This window comes from Giraffa tippelskirchi, chromosome 6 (assembly GCF_054371585.1).
Source record: "Giraffa tippelskirchi isolate mGirTip1 chromosome 6, T2T-mGirTip1v1.2.pri, whole genome shotgun sequence".
In the NCBI taxonomy this organism is placed as follows: Eukaryota; Metazoa; Chordata; class Mammalia; order Artiodactyla; family Giraffidae; genus Giraffa; species Giraffa tippelskirchi.
The window spans coordinates 99,450,753-99,473,580 of record NC_137280.1 but is presented as its reverse complement, the minus strand read 5'-3'; the positions used below and the strand labels follow the sequence as shown (position 1 = coordinate 99,473,580).

The window sequence follows — 22,828 nt, the reverse complement described above, 5'->3', positions numbered from 1 at the left end:
ATGATTTATTTACTGCATAACTGAGACTTTTACACCTTTTGACTCCCATCACCCTTTTGCCCCAGCCCCCACCTCTAGCAGCCATCAATATGTTCTGTGTATCTGAGCTTGGTGGTTTGTTAGTTTGTTTAGATTTTACATATAAGTGAAATTGTACAGTATTTCTCTTTTCTCTGTCTGACTTATTTCATTTAGCACAGTACCCTCATAATTCCATCCATGTTATCACAAATGGCAAGATTTCATTCTTTTTATAGCTGAATAATATCTCGTTGTGTATGTGTTTCTGTGTATGTGGGTATACGTACCACATCTTCTTTATTCATTCATCTATTAATGGACATGTAGGTTGTTTCCAGATCTTGGCTATTGTAAATAATGCTGCAGTGAACATACAGGTGCATATATCTTTTTGAATTTAGTTTTTCCAAAAATGGAATAGCTAGACTATATGATAGTCCTATTTCTGATTTTCTGAGGACCTCCATACTGTTTTTCATAATGGCTGTACCAATTTACATTCCCAATGACGGTGCACAAGGATTGCGTTTTGTTCCACATTCTCACCAGTAGCTGTTATATCTTGTCTTTTTGAAGATAGCAGTTGTAACAGGTGTGAGGTGATATCTCATTTTGATTTGCATTTCTCTGATGATCAATGATATTGAGCATCTTTTCATGTTCCTGTTTGCCATGTGTATGCTTTCTTTGAAAAAATATGTATTCAAGTCCTCTCCCCATTTTTTAATCAGATTGTTCAGGTTTTTTTCAGGTTTTTTTCAGGTTTTTTTTTTTTAATATATATTTTGGATATTAGTGCCTTATCAGATATGTGATTCTAAAATATTTTCTCCCATTGGGTAGGTTGCCTTCTTATTTTGTTGATGGTTTCCTTGGCTGTGCAGAAGCTTTTTTAGTTTGATATAATTCCAACTTGTTTATTTTTGCTCTTTGATTTTGGTGTCAAATCCAAAACAATGTATTGCCAAGACTGATATCAAGGAGCTAACTGCCTATGTTTTACTTAGAGATTTTATTGGTTTTAATCCATTTTGAGTTAATTTTTGTATATGATGTAAGACAGTGATTGTTTCATTCTATTGTATGTGCTGTGTGCTTAGTCGCTCAGTCGTTTCGGACTCTTTGCGACCCCATGGAATATAGCCCGCCAGGCTCCTCTGTCCGTGGGATTCTCCAAGCAAAATACTAGAGTGGGTTGCCATGCCCTCCTCCAAGGGATCTTCCCAACCCAGGGATTGAACCCAGGCCTCCCACATTACAGGTAGTTTCTTTACCGTCTGAGCCGTCAGGGAAGCACAAGCACCGAACACATTTATTGAAGAGACTGTCCTTTTCCCATTGTATTAGGTTAATTAAAGAAATACATACCCAATATGTCTGTGTGTCTGAAATTGCTGGGTAATCATCATGCCTCAGACATTTAGCATGTATAAAGCAGACACTGAATAATGCCTATCAGTGTGGCCAGACTGGTTATTATGTAGAAGGTAGAGATTCAATCATCAGATATTTATTGAACACCTATTCTGTGCCAGGCACTATCCTGGGACCTTCCTGGTGAATAAAAAGTCCTAAGTCCCTTCCTTCATGCAGCCACACTCATCATTTTTGCATCTGCAGTGGGTTACGGTGGCCACCAACAGCCCTTGCATTTAGACTCATTAGTGTCTGGAGATTTAGCCTGGGCTAGTGAGGTTTGGGCCATGCCTTTGTATTTCTGTCTGTTCTGCTACTAGGCCTGGATGAAGTGTCCTTCTTGGCTGGTGGGGCTGTAGACCAAAGACAGCCATTGCTGGGGTGTGGGGATGGGGGTGCAAGGCTTCAGGTTCCCACAGGGACTCAATTCCATGCCTTCCCTGTCGCATCCACTCAGCTCAACCCAAAGCAGCCCCTTATTCCCAAGTCAAATTCCTTTAGTTCTTTTCTTTTTGCCCTAGTGAAGTTTAAAGAAATTTTTCCTGTGGCCATTTGTAGACCACATCGTCCCTTCTAATACACTATACTTGATGATATATGATTATGTATACTGGCTCCTGGGTATTTTAAGGCTCATGCTTGGCCCCACAGAGGAGTGGTTTGATGGTATATTAAGCCCATCAATGAGATCAGACTAGTTATTATGTAAAAGTAAAGATTGCTTTCTTTGCTAAAAAGCAGTATTTATTTCCTAAGCCAGTGGAGTCTCTTGGATTTTTAAGTCTATTCACATGAAATCACTAGGAAGTAATATCTAGGGATATATATTTGTATCTCCATTTTGCAATTTAGAAAATTGATAAACATTTGTATATATATATATATATATATATATATATATATATATATATATATATATATACAGAATTTCTCCCTCCATGCATATTACATCTTGTCCGGAACTATTGAAAAATTTATTTTACAAGTCAGCTATGAATCAAATGTTAGGATACAAGAACCTAGGAGTAAGAATTTGTTTCTCTGGTTTCTGTTTGGTTTATAATATTTAAAAATATACATTTTAAGCTGTAAATAAATTACTGCAGTGATTTCATATGTTTTCCCTTTGTAACTGAAAAATTTTGACTTGGGTAGATGTCATCTTTGCTAGTTTTCTTTTCTATCCTTATTGGAACATATGTCATTCATTCAAAGTGAGAGACTCCTCAAAGAAGATACATGAGTATCTGTGGCTTACCTCAAAAAGTGTGACAAAATTTGTATTAATGGACGTCTCTGGTGACAGTTCAGGGAAACAAAATAAGTAGAATGTTGTCAGATAGTGTGTTACGGTAATAATGACTACTGTACTGATGATACTTTCAGAATTACAAATACCAAAGTAAATGTCATTGTAAGACAGCAGGGGATAACAAAGAATGAGTATCTACTTTTTCATTGGTAATTAGACAAAATCAAAGTCATTGAGATCTCTGGGGGTGATTGTAGGCTAGAGGCACTTAAGACTAGGTTACAGGAACAGGATGATTAGAATTTTAAAATATCTAATTACCAGTCCTGTCATTACACTGCACACTGCCAACAACACACATCCACCAAGTTTTAGTGTTTCTTTACAACAAAGCAAAAACATAAAGGAAATAGGATGCTGTTTACAATCTGTGTTACCTAGATACCTAGACTCTGATACCTAGAGATAGACTCTAAGCTCAAATGCCAGGGCCTCAACCAAGCTGTAGATAACATTTCACACATTTGAGAAGTTCCACTGAGGTGTAAGTGTGTGTTTCAGCATCCCTCTAGAAACATACATCCCTCAAGGAAATCAGACTCCTGTCTGATGTGCTCAAGTATAAACAAGGTACAGTGAGTCACCCCTGGATGATGAGTGACTGAGGGGCCATTTGGAAGAAGGAATAAGAGCATGAGTCATTTCTGGGTGTCTTGGAAAAGGAACAATACATCATATGAGGTCCTAATTTTGAGACCTGGAACCTGACCGCTGCAGATGTTGCTGTCTTTTAGCATTCACAATGCACCACTGCAGTCTACCATAAATCAGGATTGCTTTTAGTCATCAGTTTTCAATCCTGAGACTCACACTCTAGCACACAGGATCTAAACCCAGTCTTCCACTGAGTCCTAGGTCCCTTTTTTTCCACTTATGGAAAATGCAGGAGAAAACCTGGAAATTCTTGAAATACTACCATGAAAGTAGCAGCAAATTTGGGAGATCAGTAATCCTGAAACATAAGATCAAAAATATGAGCCTCACCAGATAAGTTGTAGAGTGTATCACAAAATAAATTATGATTAACATCCTTAAGTGTCTCAGTAATGCCATGCTGCATGCTGGGTTCAGTCGCTTCAGTCATGTCCAACTCTTTGCGACCCCATGGACTGTAGCCTGCCAGGCTCTTCTGTCCGTGGGATTCTCCAGGCAAGAATACTGAAGGAGGTTGCCATGCCCTCCTCCAGGGGATCTTCCCAACCCAGGGACTGAATCCACTTCTCCTGTGTCTTCTGTGTTGGCAGATGAATTCTTTACCGCCAAACCATCAGGGAAACTCCAGTAATCCCATACATGGGTGCAAATGGCACATTATTATCTATATTCCACATTACTATTCAATTTCCCTACCCAGCTCCAAGCCTAACTGGAGAATATTCATAACTCAGCAACCCAACAACCACAGTATCTCTTCTCCTGTTCCTGGGATCCCTGGAATACCTCACATATGCTCCAAGTCAGCAGCCTCATGCCCTCCTTTCAGTGACCACGCCTCTACCTCCCACTCCCCAAGTGCTGAATAAGGCACCACCTTGTCACCTTCCCTCTGCTCCTGGAGCTGTCTTGCATTTGATTTAGAAATGGGACAGTGGCTGCCCCCAAGTTGCTCTTAAGCTTGAACCCTTGAATTCCAAAGCAGCATGGGCCCTGAGTCTGTTGTGAAAAACCTCCTTCATCTGCTTACTGCCCTCTCTGAGAATCAGACCTAGTACCTGTGTTACCTGGCATCCACATACTAATGACAGATTTTACCCAGGGACCCCCTTACCCCCTGCTTACCAACTGAAAGCAGGTTGGGCCCCAGTGATACCCTACTGTCAGTTCAACATAGTGAGCTGATGCCACTGAGCCTACACTAAGATGTAAAATCCACAGATCCATGTGGACCAGTAAACTTCTGTTGTGGCTAGGGTTAGGCAAGCATGGAATGAATGAGGAAGGAGAAATTATAAAATATGGAGTAAGAAAATTAATTAATTTGAGGCAACACTATTAAGGCCCTTGAACACCATGCTGTGCTTGAATATTATCTGGTAGATAAATGGAAATCATTAAAAAATTTTCATATAAGTAAGTATTATAGTTAATTATTTTTTCTTTAAAAAAATATATATATATTCTCGGCAGCAGTGTGAGAATGATTAACCTGGGGACATGGAAGGAGACTAATGCAAATACTTATGCGATAGTACAAGTAAGAAATGACAAAATTTGATAAAAGGCATGTATTTGTATTAATGAGAATGCTGATATTTATTGTTTACTGCATGGTAGATATAAAGCTGAAAGCCCAAAATAAAAAATGAAAGGTAGAACTCTTCAGTCAGACTAGGTTTGAATTCTGGCTGAACATTTACTATGTAAGTAACCTTTGTTGAGTTCTTCAGCCTCTGTTTATCAGTTTTCTAACCTATGGGATTATTAATAGGATCTATCTCGTAAGTTGTAATAACTGAATTGATATGTGTGAAGTATTTAGAATAGTACCTGGCACAGAGCCTTATTCTTATTTGTATTCTTATTTTAATTATTACCATTATTTCCCAAGATCACATAGCTAATAAACAGTGGGACTGGGATTTACATTTTGGTTGTCTTGATTTCAAGTCTCCACTCTTAAATACTCTGCTTTACAGAAAGACAAATCAGAGAGAGAATTAAAGTAGTAACATACACCAAATATAAAACCTAAGCCAGAGGGAGGTGTCCTGAATGACTTAAGGTTTCTTATTTGGGCAGGTTTCCAAAAGGAAAGTGAAAAGAAAAGTGAAAAGAGAAAACCAAGGCGAGGGGGAAATTCGTAAAGAATGGATTGATTAGCCATGTCATATGCAGTGGCATATGGCAAGCTCAATTAGTGCTAACAAGCGACTAGATTTCCAAAAGGATAGATGGAAAGAGAAGTAGGTGTCCTTGATCAAAAAATTCCATTATATGTATATATACAATGTTTTCTTTATCTCTTTATCTGTTGATGGACCTTTAGGTTGCTTCCACGTCTAGGCTATTATGAATAAAGCCACAGTGAACATGAGAGTGTGGATAGCTCTCAGATTTTGATATTAATTCTTTTGGATACATCCCCAGAAGTGGGTAGGCTAGATCATATGGTAGTTCTATTTTTAATTTTTTGAGGAACCTCTGAACTATTTTCCATAATGGCTGCACCAATTTATATTCCCACCAAACAAATTATCTTGCCAGTTGCATTATTTTTGTAATGAACCCTCATTAGACCTTTAACCATAGACATGTTAAGTCTTATGTCATCCACAGATTTTTTTTTTTTTTTGCTCTGATGTTTCCCTGAATTTGGACTGAGTCCAAATTTCCTTAACTGTATGAGAGAGGCTGATGGACTCATGAGAATGCTAACCTAGGATGAGAATGCTAACCTAGGAGGGCAAGAATTAGTTACATAGTACTGAATGAACTGATGAAGGATGATTATGGGTTTTGTTTGGAATATTGTTGATATTTTCATGTTCTCTTTTCTCTTAATCTATCTGTAACATAACAATTTAGTAGAATATACTTGTATAAACAGAAATGAAACATTCACCTTTTTCTCCCTGGCTGATTCCTCCAGAATTCAGAAACTCTTATTGAGATTACTTATTTTCATTGCAATATAATTATTTTCATTGGTTCAGTAAGAATCTGTCATCCCTGTAGCAGGACATAATTGGAAACATTGGTTGTGTAACCAAGGCTTTAACTGGAATGGCAAATCTGAGAACGATGTGCATAGAATTAGATATGAACAAAGAGGTTTAAGAAAACAGGGTTTGCTTTATGGAGCCAATGCTTACAAAACTCTCTTAGGAACTCTGGCCTGGTGTCTAGCTTAGAGGATGCCCAGCCTTCAGGTGAGTAAGAAAGATCACTTCCTCTCAGGAACAGGAATCTTAGGGTATTTAGGGAACTCCAAGAAGAGAGAGTCACCCAAATCTATAGGTGCGTGCGTGCTAAGTCACTTCTGCTGCTGCTGCTGAGTCGCGTCAGTCATGTCTGACTCTGTGCGACCCCATAGATGGCAGCCCACCAGGCTCCACCGTCCCTGGGATTCTCCAGGCAAGAACACCGGAGTGGGTTGCCATTTCCTTCTCCAATGCATGAAAGTGAAAAGAGAAAGTGAAGTCGCTCAGTCGTGTCCAACTCTTCGAGACCCCATGGACTGCAGCCTACCAGGCTCCTCTGTCCATGGGATTTTCCAGGCAAGAGTACTGGAGTGGGTTGCCATGCCCTCCTCCAGGGGATCTTCCCCACCCAGGGATCAAACCAACCATGTCTCTTAAACCTTCTGCATTGGCAGGCGGTTCTTTACCACTAACTAGCACCACCACTGCAGGTGAAACGTAGTGATGAGCTTTTTGCTTAGCTTTCTAGTCTCACTCGGAGAAGGCAATGGCAACCCATTCCAGTACTCTTGCCTGGGAAATCCCATGGACGGAGGAGCCTGGTAGGCTGCAGTCCATGGGGTCGCTAGGAGTCGGACACAACTAAGTGACTGCACTTTCACTTTTCCCTTTCATGCACTGGAGAAGGAAATGGCAACCCACTCCAGTGTTCTTGCCTGGAGAATCCCAGGGACGGGGGAGCCTGGTGGGCTGCCGTCAATGGGGTCACACAGAGTCAGACACTACTGAAGCAACTAAGCAGCAGCTGCAGCCAGTCTCACTGCTTTAAAAGCCCAATCTGATAATTTTTTGTGAAAAATCCCAGGAAAGTAAATTTTAAAAGGTCTATGTAGTCAATTACCATTCTTGCTGCATCTACACAAATAATCAAATCAAATCTAATGAGACTAGACTTTACTTTGTAATTGAGGATAATTTTACTTTATCTTTGAGTGAAAGCACCTAGACTGTCAAGAGAAATTTTATATTTCAATAGAAAAACTATAGCTTGCCCTTGTGAGTTATTAAATTCTAGTCCTGTTCATTGCCTTTGATCTATTATTTATTTTGTTACCCACCTGTACATTTTACATGAATTGTCAACTCTTATCAAATTTAAAGTTTTTACAGTTCCCTTCAATATCTGACTCCAGGTCTACAGACTGATGTTTCCAAATTTTCTCCCACTCTCCTGACTTGGCATCGTTGAGAGCTAAAATCTGCCCAGATCTTTATTGGGATTCTATAGTGTTTCACAGCTGGCCTGTCCCCCCAGGACCAGAAGTAGTCCTGCGAACTGAAGCTGGCTGACTTGAGGTTTATACCAGAGCAGATCATGCCCGGGCAGATGTTATGCCTGCAGTTGCTGCTCTGTGGGCCCCTCAGGAAGTCCACAGGAACTGTTTCATCTTCCATTCTCTGCTGCAGAAAACCCAGACCTCTCTGATGCTTCTGTCATCACCAAAAACTTTCAGAGTGCAAATCAGAAAATGCACTGAATTACCACTGAATCTTTTCAACTAGGTGAGCTTTGGTCTCCAAAACTAAGTTTGTTTTTTCCCAAACTTTAAACTTTTCATTTTGTACTGGGGTATAGCCAATTAACAATGTTGTGGTAGTTTCAGGTGAACAGTGAAGGGACTCAGCCATACCTATATATGTATTCATTCTCCCCCAAACTTCCCTCCCATCCAGGCTGGCACATAACATTGAGCAGAGTTCCATGTGCTATACAGTAGGTCCTTGTTGGTTATCCATTCTAAATATAGCGGTGTGTACATGACCTTCCCAAAGTCCCTAACAATCCTTTCCCCCAGGCAACCGTAAGTTCGTTTTCTAAGTCTGTGAGTCTCTTTCTGTGTTAAAGTCTGCTCCAACCACTAATGTTTGTTTTTCTTTGTATTTCTATTGAAACCCCTTCATTAAATGCCTCATTGCTTGTACCATCCAGCAAATATTCTCTACTATCCAGGCTCAGCAGATGGTTCAACTAGGTCCTCAACAACAGAAATGTGCTGAAATCAACTCCATGAACTAGCTTTTCTCAGAAGTTCAATGGGGGACTTGAATTGCCTTGAGCAAAAAAAAGGGACTAACCAAGATGGTATTAACCTTCTCCTCAGCTTGGCCAGTCTTTAGACAGGATTTTTTCTGCCTCTAGATCTCTGACTTCTCTTTGCTTAGAGCATTTACTTCAGAAAACTGATAATTTTAAATTATTTTCTGTTCCTTTAAGTTGTAAATATTATTCAAAAGCCTCTTGTCAGTTTTACAATCCAGAACTGTCTTTCTCAAGGACCTGGGAGTCATCTTTTTGAAATGTAATCATCAGTGAAGATAGCAAACTATTCTCCAGTGAAGATAGAAACTATTTTCCAGTTTCTTTGGAAGAGTAGGAGCCTGACTTCAGTGATTACTTTCATTTGAATTATAAAACTACTTTCTGTCACAAAGATGCAAGAAAGTTTATTTTTCCTTTGAGTAAAGTCAGTTAGCAAACACAGCTGGCTGATGTTCTCCTGTTCACCCCAGCATTTAAAAACCCTCCTGCCCTTTATTTCAGTAGGGTTGAGTTCAGACAGCTTGTGGTCTCCCTTCCATATTGGTAATAAAGTTGAATAAATCCTCTCTTGCCCGCTAACTTGGTCAACTTTTGCTTTGACAGCATGAAACCCACAAGACCTTTTGGTTGTCCTCAGATGTCCTTAGGTGTTATAGCAAACATAAATTATTTTGGATCCTCAAGTCTAGAGTTTAAAATTTAGCAACCTACAGGCAATGAACATTTCTAATTCAAATAAAGGCAATTACTCACAAGACAGGTAATTTTTTTCTTTCATTTACCTGTGGCTCCGTATTACCATATGGACTGCTGTTTTTCAATCCAAGCAGGATTCTTTGTGATTTGGTCAAAAATATTTGTACTTCCTTTTTTCCTTAAATGATGGAGTTGAGGTTTTTGAAGTCCTGAATGCTGCTTCTTCATAAACATCAGCACCCACCTGGGTCCCTGAAAGTCCTATGGGATTTGATCACATACCTGGACTCCTACCTTGACTAGTTGTAATGGCATGTATGTGTGTGTGTGTGTGTGTGTGTGTGTGTGTGTGTGTGTGTGTGTGTGTGTATAAGCCCCGATTTTTCCTTTCACTCTTGACTTTAAAGCTTAACATGAAGGCATACTCATGAAATCAGCCTTAAGGTTTAACACCAGCAATATATAAAGGATAAGGGAGAGGGCAGGTGGAATGATGCAGGAGAGAACAGTAGGGGAATGTATACTGTGCAGTGACATAGCTCCTTAAGCTCAGTTCAATTTATAATTCATTTCCACTTCTCCCTTCATTTAACACCCAGGCATAATTTCTTTTGTATAAGGGTTGAAGGTTTGATTGTGTAGAATGCATCATGAATAATATTTGAACAATATTCCATGAGAAACTACTTCTAGGACTTTTGTAATAATGATATTCATCACCTGTTTTTAGTCTTTTGTGTTGTTCTTCAATGCTTCATTTTCTGCCCTAGTTTATACCCTCTTAAATTTTTTACTTGCTCTACTCCATCTTCTGAATGCAAGATTTTTTTCACTGTTTTTAGTTACATTAATTGAATCCTAAAGTTAAAATGAATTTTTCCAAATGTTATTTAGTATAAATATAAATTTGGTTTTCCCATAGGTTTTCATAGGAAAGACTACATGATTAATGCTTTATGGAAAAAAAAAAATCAGCATAATCAGACTACAAATCCCATTCTGATAAGCAGCAAGGCAGCTGTAATGATTCATTCCCTTGAGACTGGAAATCTTCACAGAATTCAACACTTGCCAAGAGAGACTTTGAAAGATATAGTTTTGTTTTCTTTGCAGCTTTGTTTCTTAAACTACACAAACTACTTAAGCAGTTATTCATTGCTTCTTCGCAGCCATTTCCTTCTTCATGAACAGTTGACTTGTCTGATAATTTCATTAGTCAATGCATTTTAATGACTTTTCATGGCTTATATACTAAAAAAGTTAAACTACATGTTTTTGTCTTGAAATAATGGACATGCTTTGAGAAATATTAAAGGAAAAAGCAAAACCAAATGATTTTTCACTGATTAGCACATTGCTTTTTCCTAAACTTTTTGATCTCAGTCTCTCCTTTCCTCCTCTCCTATTTTCCTGTAATACCTATTTATACCCTGCAGTTATAGTATTCTAAAAAACATGCTTCTGGAAACACTGAATTAGATACAGTCAGTCAAAAAATCGAATAACTTCAGGCACATTTTTTCATTAAAATTCTTTTGTTGAAAATATGCAATTTCAGTTCAAAATTACCTGACAGCATTGTAGCAAAGATAATAAGCAGAGAGAAAAACAGTGCATTTGTTGCACAACTGTGATTGAATTTTCAGGGTGTTTGTACTTTACTGGGAAACTAAAGATTCAAAATTGGATCTTCAGCATTGTGCATTCAGTTGTTCAGTTTTATCAGCATTATTCATGCTCTGTGAACATGAGTCACATGACCAAGCTCTTGAGACTTCAATTTAGAAAATGATTTATTAATCATAATTAATGATATATTGTTCTAGTTCATAAAAATGTTTTATATAATACGTATTTTTAAAAATGTTCTTTTATATGTAATAAAAATGTTTCTTTATTAAATGATCTATTAGAGATTTGATTTCATTAATCGTACTGTGATTTTCCAGGAAGGAAGATCAAATATGCAACTATAGCAGTTTTTGTGGGATAGACTAGAAAATGTCTCTGATAACATTTGGGAGTTAAAGAAGTCATTGATGTTAACTGCAGACCTTTCTTCTCATTTTTGTCAGTGAAATTAAATCTGAAATCTAAGCCCTAATTAGAAAACAAAAATTAGAATGGGAAATAGTCCTGTAACAACTGGCATGACATTTTGAAAGGCCTTGAGAACAAAATAAGGCAGGCCCCAAGTAAACTTAATGGCCTTCCAGATCAAAAAGGTAGGTGACCTACTTCCTAACAGACCACCTATTAACAAGGACAGCTATAGATATTATAAATAAAGAGAGCACTAGATAAAAAACATTGATCCATTTTACAGAAGAAAACCAAGAAAGAAAAATCCCTCAATTCAGATCAATGAGAATACTCCAGGAAAAAGCACCCAACATACTGCCTTCATCTTATACACTTAAGGTGAATTAACTATAAATGTAAATGGTCAGCTTCGTCAATACTTGGTAGATACTAGCACTGCTCTTTCTACATCAAATCCTGCCCCCTTTGCTCAATCTTTTCCTTGGAGTAAACATACCACACAGGTCATGGATATTTTAAATAACCCACAGACCTTCCCTTTTTCTAGGTCCTTGGGTAATGACTAAAAAATATTTCTTTCTGCTTCGTGACACAGCTCCTCCAACAGAGACAGGCTTGCTTTGCAAATGGAGTTGTCACACTAAGTACACACCAAAGGGATTATTTCTAGAGGTTCCAAAGGACTCTTCTATCCATAGTCAATTGTGTCTGCTCTGTTTTCTTTCTTTTTTTAAAGTTTATTTTTTGGCTGCACTGCAAGGCATATGGGATCCTAGTTCCCCAAACAAGAATTGAACCCACACCCTCTGCATTGGAAGTGTGACATCTTAACCAGTGGACCACTAGGGAAGTCCCAAGTGTGTCTGATCTGCATATACCTTTGTCTTCTCAATTACATTTGACCCCTGTTGTTGTCCATCTGTAATTACCCTATTTCTCTTTTCTTTTCTCTTTCTGATAACTGTTAGGTCAGAACAGAGTTATTCTAATGCCTTTCTTAGATCATCCCAAACAGTAGCCACTACTTTTAATCTTACCAACTGCTGGATGTGCCATCAGACCCCCATGATAAGGGGGAAAAAAAAAACCTCTGCACAAATCTGGTCTCATTAAATGAGACCACAGGAAATTATAGCCAGTAGCATTTCTACTTGCCCCTACATCAACAAATGACCGACCTTAAAAATCTACTTATGGACTTTGATGGTGACCCCCTCTCAGAAAAAAGACCAGTTATTACAACTAATCAGAGGTAATTTTAAATCTGAATTCAACAACCTCCACTGAATGATGGGCTAAGAAATTGTCACTTAGAACAGACTAATAGAGATCCAAATATGTAATCAAACTAATGTAAGGCCCTAGTTCTGATCTCATGTGTTGGACAACTCCTTGTCTCCCGTGCTCCTCCCGGCTACTAATTCCTTTACAGCCAGAACCTCTGGTCCAGTTTGCCTCAGAGAAGCGCCTCATGTGTTTTAGGAATAATACTCTGAAATATAATTCTATAAATCACCAAAGATGAAAGCTCCAACTTAGACGTGAGTTCCAAAAGGTGACTACCCCTGATTATTCAGACACTCTACCTGAAAGGATAACTAACTCAGTGTTGGTACAGTAAGAGCAGTGTTCCCAGCGGTGAGCATCTTACAAATAGAAAAGACTGAAAGAAACTTGTCGCAAAGTCTGGCAGAAGTTATTAATGGTACCACCTCTTCCTTAGATGGACTATAAGTCATTCTCAATGTATTGGCGTGAGTAATTCTAGATTTCTTGTTTGCTAGTCATGGTGACATTTGTGCCATTGGTAAAATTTCTGTGGTGGTTGGTCCATTAGGAGCTTACTCTGATATGCCAAGGAAGACACTCCTGGAATAGATATAATATGGATTAGATATATGGATATATGATTTAGATATATGGATTAGATATGGAATAGATATAATATGGAGATGCTTAGGTTTATTATTTTTTCATTTTTTAATTGTTTGTCTGAAGTTTGGGGAAAATACTGTTCTTTTCTAAATGTATTAGAGTGAAACGACATGTAGACTAACCCTACATGTGTTTTTTATTTTTTATTCAGCTTCTTATTCTGTTTTGTTGTTCAGTTTATCAATGCTTATTTAATATCACACTGTCATATCTACAGTGAATGTCATAGTCACTGTCTCTTTGCAATAAGTCTTGATATCTGGGAGTATAATATCTCAAGTTTTATTCTGCTTCTTCAGGGTTATCTTTATTACTTTTAGCCCTTTGCATTTCCATATACATTTAGAATGAGCTTACTAATTTCTGCCCAAAAAATCCTCCTTGGATTTTGGTTGAGATTATACTGAATCTATAGACTTTTCATTTTTAAATCTCCCAATTCATGCAGCTGGTATATTCATCTAAGTCTTTGGTAGGTTTTTTTTTAAGTATGTAGTGTCTGTCTCCAACAAACTACCTTTATTTTCCTTTTTGTTGACTTATTTTTATATGTCCTTCCACTGAAAGTTTAAAAAGCTGATTGAAAGCCCATAACAAGTAAGTTGACTTGTGGAGTCTAACCTTCTTAAGTAGAGTGATAGGTAGGTTGTTCATCGAGAAACTCTGATATATTTGTTGTTGAGAAACACTTATTTGTTTGTTGAGACCCTCTGATGTACAGTATTCCTTATATTTAGGAAAATGGATTAGGCCTTGCCCAAATCAAACTCTGGGCCTAATCAGTTTTCCTAAAAATATAAGACTTTCACCTTCTCTTTGGAGGGTACAGTACTGTCTATTAGAGTTCTAGGGGATGAGGGAAATTGAGATCTCAGTAAACAATCTGCATAAGATCACTTAACCTACCTATTTTTGAAACTGTACCAATGCCCTTAACTTTGCCTTATGTTCCCTAGGCTAGAGGCCCTGTATTTTGCTCTCTCCAGTCCTGAACTATCATGGGTAGAGTGGAATCAGTTGCCCAGAAACATAATGGTAAGTTCAGAAATATCTTTTTCATTCAGTTTTCATCAAATCAGTATCATTTAACATTCTCTTTGAGCTCCATTTCAGAGCTATTTTGTACTTCTAGTTTATTTTGTACTTATTTGAATACCCTGCAATGAAAATCAGGTTGTTTCTCAGTTTTGGCTCTTACTGGCTTAGCATTCAGCTCTGTACTCTGCTAAGCTGCTTACCATGTATTTTTAGCTTTCAAAATTTTGTGTATGTTTTCTCTTTTTTTTTGTTCTCACTGTCTTTCTTTATTTTTTAAATCCCTTTAAAGCATTCCTTGCTGTTTAAACATACTAAAAAAAAATGTTAACCCCTTACTGTATTTTTAGTTGCATTTGAGGAAGAGTAAAATCTGATACCTTTGTTCAGTTAGCCACCTTAATTTGGAATGTAACATCCCCATTATCAGGGATGTTCCTAAGACTCCTTACTGAGATGTATTTAACATCCTAGTTGTACCATTGTTGTGCTTACAAATTGATGTTTAAATTAGCTATATTCTTTTAACAGGGAGTCAGATATCTATATTATAATCATATCTATGCTGTTTAAAAGGGGACAGTTTCTGACCTTTCTCTAAAATTTCAGATGTATGATGAGGTTAGCTCTTATATTCCCTCAGCACTGCCTGCACCACACACCACACACACACACACACACACACACACACACACACACACCATATAGATGGTCATTTTTGACTACCACTTACATTTTAGTTTTTATTGCTATTATAATTATTTGGGATTAAATAATCATTTCAGAGGTTACTAGTATTAAAAACAGATACTATTTCTGAAGTAAATAAATAATTGATCAAATCATAGTTATTTGTATTATTTGCACATAGCAAGAGTATGTCATATTGAAGATGTTGAGTTATAATTGTCCATCGGTAATACTGTCTTATTTAACAAAGTAGTCATTATAGAGGTCTGGATAAAAAACAATATAAGATAGATTAAAAAGGGCTTCCTCATAACTTAGTTGGTAAAGAATCTGCCTGCAATGCAGGAAACCCCAGTTCGATTTCTGGATCAGGAAGATCCCCGGGAGAAGGGAACGGCTACCCACTCTGGTATTCTGGCCTAGAGAATTCCATGGACTGTACAGTCCACGGGGTTGCAAAGGGGGTTGCAAAGGTGGACACGACTGAGCAACTTTCACTAAGATAGAAAAAAAGGTAGTTTGGGCAAAGAGTGAGGTGGGAAAATTCAAGAAGTATTTTAGAGGCAGACCTCAAAGTATTTGCTGATGGATGTGGAAGGTGATAAATGGAAAGGATACAAGGATAACACCTAGCTTTTAGTCCTTGCCATTGAGGAGATGGTGCTACCATTTATTAGAATGGAATAGACTGTGAAAAGATAACCTGGGAAGGGAATAAATTAAGACTTTGTTGTACTGATAATTACATTTAAGGTGCTTTTTAGACACTAAGAGATGTGAATGAGGATCTTAGGGGAAAGGGACTGGAATTTAGAGACAATTTCCTCCTCTCTTTTTCTCTCTCTCCACCTATGTATGTAATACATATGTATATAATACATATAATGTAATTTGCTGACTTTATAAATATATTAATAGAAACAAACTTCTCATATTCTGGCACCCAAATGATAACTTCTGTCTTCCCACACACCCAAGAGACTGCTTCCCGGGTGCGGTAAATCAGATGCAGTGCTACTCAGAATAGCAAAACCATATGAGCACACAAGCACGAGGAGGGTGACAGTGATATATAATGAGGCACATTTAAAACAAGAAAACTGGTTCAGCACACATTCACTGTTTGCCTAAAACCAGTTTTCTATATCCTTTAGTACAGAATCAATACAAAGTTTATATGAAAAGTTTAACAGTAAATATCAGGCTGAGTTAAAAGCAAATCCTGCATCATGAGATCTGGGCTGATAATGTAAAACTCATTATTTTTCCAGGGGAAAAAAAAAAGGGGAGTCCCCCAAATCTGCATGCATCAGATGAGTTTAGAATCGGTCTTTGCCTTGTCCCTTATTCCTCCATTTATTTCTTTTAAGAATATGTGAATTATAAAATTTATATTAATAACTTCAAGTTGAAAGCAACTAATGTATGAAGAGTTATATTACAACTACTGGCATTTAAGACATTAAAATAGATCCCAATTTACAAATAAAAGTGCATTTATTCGTTCCTTTTACAACTAAAGTATAGAAATGAGTACGGTGGCTGTGCCTACCTTTTTGGGTTTTACTGTCTAGTATTTCACTCTTTCAGTACATCCAGAATTTTATGGTCACTCACTCCAGATAATTGCATAGACTAAGAGTTAAGCACAATTCCCTCAAAAATAGTTATAACCCAAGCCCTTCCTCAAGCCTGATTCCAACACCTTAGTGGGCTGGGATACTTCTGTGGAGGACTACTGATCTAGGTGAGAGAAACAAGCATGTAAATAATTCCAGTAAAGTGTTAAAAGTTCGAGAGCATTGCAACCAAAATCAATAGAATCTCTCAACCCAGCCCACTTAGACATTTCTGGCATGTGCCTTCCCTCCCTGCCACTTCAACCCTGTTAGACAGAAGCAAGTAATAAGTCAGGGTAGGGGACTAAGAAATCTGACCAGAAACTCATCCATGGAAGCATCTATGGAGCTATGAGGGAGCTGGGGAGTGAGAAGACTGCAAAAGTGGCTTGTCTGAAAAGCAGTCCTGTGGATTTTGAATTGAAAGTAAAAGTTGCTCAGTCATGTCCGACTCTTTTCGACCCCATGGACTATACACTCCATGGAATTCTCCAGGCCAAAATACTGAAGTGGGTTCCCTTCTCCAGGGGACCTTCCAAACCCAGGAATCGAACACAGGTATCCCCCATTTCAGGCAGATTCTTTACCAGCTAAGCTATCAGGGAAGCCTGAATTTTGAAGTGGGTCTCCTTTAATGTTCTTCGTGAGACATAAGTGAAGATTCAAATTAATTTTCATTACTTCTAGTGGATCCAATTCTTTGAATGTGACAGTGCTGAGACTGGCAATATGGAGCCTTTGGATTCACTCAGGTTATAAAATAAATGCATATGAAGGTTTAGGACATGATGAAGAGAAACAGTGGAAAGGAAAAGTCAAGAAGAGCAAGTCAGGTTCTTCAACATGAGCAGTGGCAGAGGCGAAGAGGCGAAGAATGGTGAGCTATGACTCAACTTCTTGGTTCATGGCTCAAGCCAGACACAGAGAAAGAGATGGGGGAGTAACAAGTCAACAAGCCTAGCAACAATCAATAATGTTCCTTTTCCCACCTCCTCTTTAGAAAACCACATATTTCAGTGTTCTGGGAACACTCTAGACTTAGCAAGAAGCCAAGCCACCTAGAAGGATAGATAGTGGAGACAAGCATGGGTGAGACTAACCTATGTATATTTGATTGCCCTAATGTGTTTTAACTAGAGCATTTGTAAGCCTGACAAGACAAACTCAGATTTTGCTCTTCCTTTGAAGAAATAACTCTCTATAAAATACCAAAAAGTCATTGGAGAATTAAGAAGAAACTAAAGTTTTGTCTCTAGAAGAAGCTAAAACTGCTGTAATAGGATCCTGGGCATCCATCCCAGTTGCTTTTAATGGCACCAGGAAACAAAGATAATCCTCTTCCTCCTCGCTTTGGCTAATTTTACCGGCCCTGAGTCTTTCTGAAAATCAGTCCTTTACACTTTTGTCCAATAATATTTCTTTGTGCTTAGCTGACCAGTTTAGGTTATTTCCTACCTCCTTGGGATTTTTTGCTCCAACTCCCCTATAGTTTTAAAATTACATTCTTACAACCAACATTTATCTTTCATTTTCATAATCAACTTTTATTCACAGTTTATACGTAATCACACAAACTAGAAACCAAAGAGTCATCCTTGCCTTGCCTTTCTCTGTTGCTGGACTTCTTCAGTCATGGGGATTTAACCTCCTGAGTATCTCAGATTTATCCCCCTGCCCCTACTGCCTTGGGTTAGTTCATCATCACCCCTGGTCTGAATAGCTGCTACATTGTTGTTGAGTGCTCTTTCCTGCAGCCACAATCATGTCACTGACCTTTAAATCCTTTAATACCCTCCAACCCTACAGGGCAAAATCTCAGGCCTGGTCCCTGTTTCTTCTCTTCCTCGACACACTCCCTCTGTGAGTCAGTAATACTTAAACCTCTGGAGATTCTCCACATGCACCCTGCTCCTTCCTAAGCTCTGTGCTTTTACACATGCTCTTCCCACAGCCCGAAGTGCCCAGCCTCAATTGTCTGCCTTCAGGTCACAACTTAAAACCAGCCTAGTTACTCAAGTGGATTTAGGAATTTCCTCCTGAACGCCTCACACTGCTTGTCTACTCTTCTGCTGCAGCACTTGTCACCAGGAGTGTCATTATCTGATTGTGAACTCGAATTTTTCTTGCACTGTGACCTCCTTAAGGGCAGAGCCAGCACGGTGCACAGCATAATTGTAGAATGAGTAAATAAAGCAGAAAAGGGAACATATAGAGCACATAAAGACAGTTTTATCACAGACCCAAAACCTCAGCTCAGAGTCCCCAGAGATCAGTGACACATCAGAGTGATGGCTTAGGGTTGTCCTTATGTCTTTAAGGAATAAAATCTAGACAGACGGTCTCTGACATGAGGTTCTATATGGCTCTTGTTTGAGTTTATTAGATCATTTTTATGGTCTGTTGTCCCTTGCTCATATTTTCAGGTCACTCTTTTTTTTTTTTTTTTTTTGAGGGAAAATTTATAATAAAAACATACCTTGTTTCTTCTACCTGCTGTAGCAATCAAAATAAAAGTTCACAGTCACTAAGGTTGAATAGATTCCTTCAGGCTAAACCACTCCCCAGGATTTCTTCTTTCACTTTATTTTTTGGCTTCTTGGATTTTTTAATTTCTTGCCATCTCAGCAACTCGTTTAACATGGTGGTTGTTTTGTATGATGTAGCTTTTGCAGTCGTTTCATTGGAAAACTCCTTTGGATAGCTAATCCACAAGCTTGCCTTCCATTTACCTGTAAACAGACCCAGAATATCCTAACCATGGGATGGACACATAACACAAACTGAGACTTAGTCTCCAATCTCTGGGCCCTTGATGGCTCCAGACTGAGCATGTCTCCCAAGTGGAAACAATCAGAGACCTTCCGCAGGAGTTTTCTAACCCCAGCCAAGAGGTAAGGGATGTTTTTTTTTTTTCCTCCCTCTTGTTTTAAGCTGTGAGAATATGGTACCAGCACTTTTGGTACTCATGTTTCCCCTGCCATGAGACATCATTTAGCAATACGTATATATATCCAATCCTTATGTTGTGTATACTTTAAATGAATACAGTGTTATTTGTCAATTATATCTCAGTAAAACTGGGGGATAAAGAAAATAATAATTTAAAACTTTTTTTAAAGGCTCAGGAAACTTAAGACTAAAAACTTCCTTTTGCAATTTCATGTTATATATATATTTGTGCGTGTGTGAGTCTGGGATGAAAAAGACACAGATGTTTTTTCTAAAAGTCCCCAGGCAACCAAAATAAAAAATAAACTGTAACATAGTATATGTCTAAGAGGCCTTTTACTGAAAAAGTATGTACCAAGAAAATGGACAGAGGAGTCTTGCAGACTACATAGCCCATGGAGTGGCAGTCAGACACGACTTAGCAGCCAACACAAGAAAATGTGAATATTGCTAAATTGAGAGGGACTAGAAGCCCCACACGGTAAGGCAGGCAAGACAGGTTTTGCCCAAGAAACAATAGGAGGGGTGGTTTGTAAGGGATGCTCAAGGTTCTCGATGGGTATCACAGGGAGAAAGGCTTGTTTGATCACCAACATGTAAAAGGTGGGGGGAAAAGAAAGAAAAGAACCACTGAACAATTTGCAAGTGAAGCAGTTTGACCATCAATCCAGAAGATGTTTGTCCTATGAAATTGCTGCTGGGTGAGGAATAAGGCTTTGCATAACTCTAGGAACTCATTTTGCATAAATGTCCATTTTTTACATAAATTACAAGAGACTATGAAGTCTATGAAGACTTCCATTCATAGAGAAAGGAAGAGAAACAGTAGAGTTGATGATCCTAGACAAGAACCCAAAATTTCAATTACTCTAGATTGGTACCCAACTACTTAAGCTTGGGAGAGAAATGAATTCTATATTTCATGCTATCCAAATCTGTGGGAGAACAAAGTATCCCCTAATAGGATTTTTCCTGCATTAAGCTTTGTTGCAATCCATAAGATTAAGCAATTGATGTAGGGTGTATGTGTGTGTTTGGGGAAATAGCGCAAAAATACTACATGAAGAAGCAATTTGAGATTTCACAATTTGTTGTGGATCAGTCATGGTTTGGATAACAAACCTACTGATAATTTTGGTTTGGTTGTCTTAACATTTCCAAGGGCCCGTGAGAGATTGGGATAAAATTACTACGGAAGGTTGAAATTAATAAAATATATTGTTTCAATTGCAGGGACTTGGGGTTTTGTTTTTCTCCTTTTTATTCCAAGTATAGAAATAGGATATATGCTTTTTTTCTGGTGCACATGCTTAACTCTACTTCTTTGATGGGTAATTTTCACCTCAAAAACATCAAAGGACTTTCCCACCCCATCTAAAACTAGAAAACTTGTAACCTATGTTTTCAGAGATTTTGAAGTATAAACTACATCCAGCTGTAGGAGCAATGTGGAAATGGATTGATCACAGTTTGAAAAAATCAAGCTAGAAAAATCTCTAGCCAAAACCTGTATTTGATTCAACTATCCCATTTGTATTATGAGCTATTAAAAAGTGAAGAGTCTCCCTGACTGCAAAATTAGTATGCCAATTCCCCACTTCCTTCCATTTCTGGAAACTTCACAGAAATATAAATGCACAGAGGGAGAAAATGTAATAAACGTGTTCCCTTGATGAGAATGAAGGAAAATTTAGGCAATAAATAACTCAGCGAGTTCACTGTAAATTCTTAAAACCTCTCTTTCAGAATCATATTCTTTTAAATGCAAACTCAAAGCAAAAAGAGAAGTTTATCTCAGATTTGTCATTCATGACAGCAGTATGGGAGGATTAACAAGTGTTATGAGACTTCCAGAAAAATAAAGGCACTTTTCAGAGTTAATAAAAAGTCCTTTTAATAGGTACCATTTTCATCTAAGTTTTGGATTTCCCCCAAGGTGAATACAGAGATAAAGGAGACAGCCAGGATAAATAGTTGTAGTATATACTCCAATATGAGTGGCAGTTCAGGGGTTCAGTTTTCAGTATTAATTGACATTGTACCTTCTCCATCTCCACACTCCCTGTTTCTGACACCTGCTGCCTTCTAACCAAGTTGATGCTTGAAAAGTGAAGCCCAGACACTAGCTGCAAACCTCCACATATATTCTTTTTTGAGGTGGTGTGTTGCATAGAGAAGTTTTGCAAACCTCTGGTCCACATAATGATTATCCCTGTGGCCTGGGATCCTTGCATGAACATTCTCACCTCTACGTGAGGCTTTGTTGTCAGGTCAAATGAGGCTTGTTACCTGGTTCTCTGCAATTTAAGCCTGCGGTCTCAGATGGAAGACCCTTAGAGCTCTTTTTTTTTCTTTTATATTCTTCATGATTTAGTGTCACCAAATGAATATGCTCCAGTTGCATGGAACTTTTACTTTCTTACTTTGGGGTGCATCTGAAGCTGATTCATTATTGTCTCTATTTACTTCAGAATATTTACTAACATGTACCATTCAAACATCCACATAAACCCTCTTAGGAGGGTTTTTCATTTGCATATTTCAATTACTTGGGAATTATTCCAAATTATACAGAGCCCAACAGGATCTGCTAGTGTATGACTAAGGCTGGTATGGGGCTGAAAGGCTCAGTTATCTAAAAAACATTCTTGAAGTACCAATATAGCCTATTTTATTGCATATCTGTCTCTTCTGTAATCTTTCTTGAAATTGTTATGTCTGGACTCATTCACTCCCACTCAGGGGAAAGTTGAATTGGGTGAAGCTGGAAAGGAGTGACTGTGAGTGATATTTATGCTTATGTGGAAGTAAAGCAACAGATAAAACAGCTTAGTGAATACAACCCATATAGTCAACTTATATATTTTTTTATATATATTTTTTATCATGATGTAATCTCTATGCCATCAATGCACAATTTTAAAGTGTACAATTCAGTAGCTTACTAGCACATTCACAAAGTTGTGCAGCCATTAACACTATTTAGTTCCAGAACATTTTCATCATCCTAGACTTCTTTTTGACCTTAAAGTATACTTGCTTTGCAGTGGCTGAGGTAGAAGATAGTGTTTTTGACAGAATGATGCACCCCACCCAAAATGTCTATGTTCTTAATCCTCAGGGCCTGTGAAGGTGTTAGGTTACATGGAAA

At 38.0% G+C, this 22,828-nt stretch overlaps 1 protein-coding gene across 3 annotated transcripts in view; it reads left to right on the top strand.

Moving 5' to 3' along the window:
• LYRM7 (LYR motif containing 7) overlaps window positions 1-22,828 on the top strand; it is a 620,686-nt gene that overhangs the window by 491,516 nt on the left and 106,342 nt on the right. For all 3 annotated transcript variants that reach the window (XM_081500261.1, XM_081500263.1, XM_081500262.1), the window contains one exon: window positions 14,341-14,419. The gene's annotated coding sequence lies outside the window, so the exon portion shown is untranslated. The remainder of the gene's footprint in view (window positions 1-14,340; window positions 14,420-22,828) is intronic.